The 3,953-nt window shown below is 37.2% G+C and overlaps 1 non-coding gene across 1 annotated transcript; it reads right to left on the reverse strand.

Moving 5' to 3' along the window:
- Window positions 1–2,437: 2,437 nt before the first annotated feature.
- LOC112774699 (small nucleolar RNA R71) lies at window positions 2,438–2,545 on the reverse strand. Its single transcript, XR_003189167.1, has one exon. It is a non-coding gene; the product is annotated as a small nucleolar RNA R71 (small nucleolar RNA).
- Between the last annotated feature and the right edge of the window lie 1,408 nt (window positions 2,546–3,953).

The raw sequence follows: 3,953 nt of genomic DNA on the forward strand, positions 1-3,953 counted from the left end.
ATCTTCATACGCTTATCTGAAATCCACCAATGAATTACATAAGTATCTCTATCTTTATTTTATGTTTATTTTCATCACCTTAAACTCCATAACCATTTGAATCCGCCTGACTGAGATTTACAAGATGACCATAGCTTGCTTCAAGCTGACAATCTCCGTGGGATCGACCTTACTCACGTAAGGTTTATTACTTGGACGACCCAGTGCACTTGCTGGTTAGTTGTGCGGAGTTGTGATAAAGAGTTGAGATTACAATTGTGCGTACCAAGTTGTTGGCGCCATTGATGATCATAATTTCGTGCACCAAGTTTTTGGCGCCGTTGCCAGGGATTGTTCGAGTTTGGACAACTGACGGTTCATTTTGTTGCTTAGATTAGGTATCCTTTCTTCAGAATTTTTAAGAATGAATTCTAGAGTTTCAAGGTGATGTTCCCACCATCACAATAGCTGATTGATTCTCATCAATTTAGCTATTGAATGTAATGTCCTGCTGAAGCTTGGCCAAACATGTCTAATCCTTTTTAGACTGAAGCTTTAGACTAACATTGCATGATTCCTGGAATTCTTATTAAAAGTTTTGATTCTCTTTATTTTCTTTTCTATATAATTTTCGAAAAAAAATACAAAAAAATTTTAAAATCGTAAAACCAAAAATATTTTATGTTTCTTGTTTGAGTCTAGTATCAATTTTTAAGTTTGGTGTCAATTGCATGACTTTCTTCTTCTTGCATTTTTCGAATACATGCATTATGTTCTTCATTGATCTTCAAGTTGTTCTTGATGATTTCATTGCTTTGATCTTCAAATTCTCTTGTTTTGTATGTTTAGTTGTTTCTTACATGCATTTTTACATTGTTATAGTCCTTAGTATACAAACTTTTAAGTTTGGTGTCTTGCATGCATTGTTTATTTGATCTTAGTTGCATTTTTATTGTTTCTCATCATCAAAAATTCAAAAATATTTTTCAAAACTATGTCTTTTTAAGGCAATAATACAGAGAATTGAAGATTCAGAACATTCAGCAGAGGAATCAAATAGAAAAAGCTGGGCGTTCAAAACGCCCAGTGAAGAAGGAAAACTGGCGTTTAAACGTCAGCCAGGGTACCTGGCTGGGCGTTTAACGCCCAAAAAGGTAGAGATTTGGGCGTTAAACGCCAGAATGGGCACCATTCTGGGTGTTTAATGCCAGGATGACACCAGAGGGAAGATTTTGTTTTTAATTCACATTTTTTTTCAATTTTTCATAATTTTTCAAAATCAAATCTTTTTCAAATCATATCTTTTCAATCATATCTCTTTCAAAATTAATTTCTTTCCATTTTATATTTATTTTTACTATTTTCAAAAATCGTTGCTTCAATTCAAGATTTACTTCAAAACTTTCAAGTTGTTACTTGCCTATTAAGAAAGGATCAAACTTTAAATTTTAAAATCATATCTTTTAATTTCTTGATAGTCAAATAATCAACTTTAATTTTAAAAATTTTCTTTTTCTAAATTGATTTTCAATCATATCTTTTCAAACATATCTTTTCAATCACATCTTTTTCAAAATTAATTTTTTCAATCATATCTTTTTCTAATTTCAAAATCTTTTTCAAAAATCACTTTATTTCTTTCCCAATCTTAGTTTTCAAAAATCTCAATCAAATTTTCAAATTTCTTTCTAAAATCTTTTAATTAATTTTCAAAAATTCTTCCCCTCTTCTCACATCCTTCTATTTAAGGGACTAAGACTCCTCCTCAAGGTACAATTCGAACTCCCTCCTTCTTTATATGTTCGAATTCTCCTCCATCTACCCCCTCCTTCTATTCTTCTTTTCCTCTGGCACCTCAAGGAATCTCTATACTGTGACATAGTGGATTCTCTACTTTCTTGTTCTCTCCTCTTTCATATGAGCAGGAACAAAGATAAAGGCATACTTGTTCAAGCTGATCCTGAACCTGAAAGGACCTTGAAGAGAAAGCTAAGAGAAGCTAAAGAACAATTCTCTTTAGAGGGCCTAACAGAGCTCTTCAAAGAAGAAAAAAACCATGGCAGCCGAAAACAACAATGCCAACAATGCAAGGAAGGTGCTTGGTGACTTTACTGCACCTACTCCTGATTTCTATGGGAGAAGCATCTCTATCCCTGCCATTGGAGCAAACAACTTTGAGCTTAAGCCTCAATTAGTTTCTCTAATGCAACAGAATTGCAAGTTTCATGGACTTCCATTGAAAGATCCTCATCAGTTCTTAGCTGAGTTCTTGCAAATCTGTGACACTGTCAAGACCAATGGGGTTGACCCTGAAGTCTACAGACTTATGCTCTTTCCTTTTGCTGTAAGAGACAGAGCTAGAACATGGTTAGATTCACAACCTAAGGAAAGCCTGAACTCTTGGGAAAAGCTAGTCAATGCCTTCTTGGCAAAGTTCTTTCCACCTTAAAAATTGAGTAAGCTTAGAGTGGAAGTCCAAACTTTTGGACAGAAGGATGATGAGTCCCTCTATGAAGCTTGGGAGAGATACAAGCAATTGATCAGAAGGTGCCCTTCTAACATGCTTTCAGAATGGAGCATCATAGGAATCTTCTATGATGGTCTATCTGAACTATCCAAGATGTCATTGGATAGCTCTGCTGGAGGATCTCTTCATCTGAAGAAGACGCCTGCAGAAGCTCAAGAACTCATTGAAATGGTTGCAAATAACCAATTTATGTACACCTCTGAAAGGAATCCTATGAATAATGGGTCAACTCAGAAGAAAGGAGTTCTTGAGATTGATACTCTGAATGCCATATTGGCTCAGAATAAAATATTAACCCAACAAGTCAATATGATTTCTCAGAGTCTGTCTGGAATGCAAGCAGCAACAGGCAGTACTAAAGAAGCTTCCTCTGAGGAAGAAGCTTATGATCCTGAGAACCCAGCAATGGAAGAGGTGAATTACATGGGAGAACCCTATGGAAACACCTATAATCCTTCATGGAGAAATCATCCAAATCTCTCATGGAAGGATCAACAGAGACCTCAACAAGGTTTCAACAACAACAATGGTGGAAGAAACAGGTTTAGCAATGGCAAGCCTTTTCCATCATCTTCTCAGCAATAGACAGAGAATTCTAAGCAGAACCCCTCTGACTTAGCAACCATTGTCTCTGATCTAATCAAAACCACTCAAAGTTTCATGACTGAAACAAAGTCCTCCATTAGAAATTTGGAGGCACAATTGGGTCAGCTAAGTAAGAAAATTACTGAACTCCCTCCTAGCACTTTCCCAAGCAATACAGAAGAGAATCCAAAAAAGAGTGCAAGGCCATAACCACATCTCACATGGCCGAACATGGAGAGGAGGAAGAGGCAGTGATTCCCACTGAGGAAGACCTCAATGGACACCCACTGACCACCATGGAGTTCCCTAATGAGGAACCATGGGAATCTGAGGCTCAGTCTGAGACCATAGAGATTCCATTTAATTTACTTCTGCCTTTCATAAGCTCTGATGAGTATTCTTCCTCTGAAGAGGATGAAGATGTCACTGAAGAGCAAGTTACTAAGTACCTTGGAGCAATCATGAAGCTAAATGCCAAAGTATTTGGTAATGAGACTTGGGAGAATGAACCTCCATTGCTCATCAAAGAACTGGATGACTTGACTAGGCAGAGATTACCTCAAAAGAGACAGGACCCTAGAAAGTTCTCAATCCCTTGTACCATAGGCACCATGACCTTTGAGAAGGCTCTGTGTGACCTAGGGTCAAGCATAAACCTTATGCCTCTCTCTGTAATGGAGAAGCTAGGGATCATTGAGGTACAAGCTGCAAGAATCTCATTAGAGATGGCAGACAATTCAAAGAAACAGGCTTATGGACTTGTAGAGGATGTCTTGGTAAAGGTTGAAGACCATTACATCCCTGCTGATGGGTGAATTCATCATCCTTGGCAGACCCTTGCTAGCCACAGCAAAAGCTGTGA

Source organism: Arachis hypogaea, chromosome 18 (genome assembly GCF_003086295.3).
Source record: "Arachis hypogaea cultivar Tifrunner chromosome 18, arahy.Tifrunner.gnm2.J5K5, whole genome shotgun sequence".
In the NCBI taxonomy this organism is placed as follows: Eukaryota; Viridiplantae; Streptophyta; class Magnoliopsida; order Fabales; family Fabaceae; genus Arachis; species Arachis hypogaea.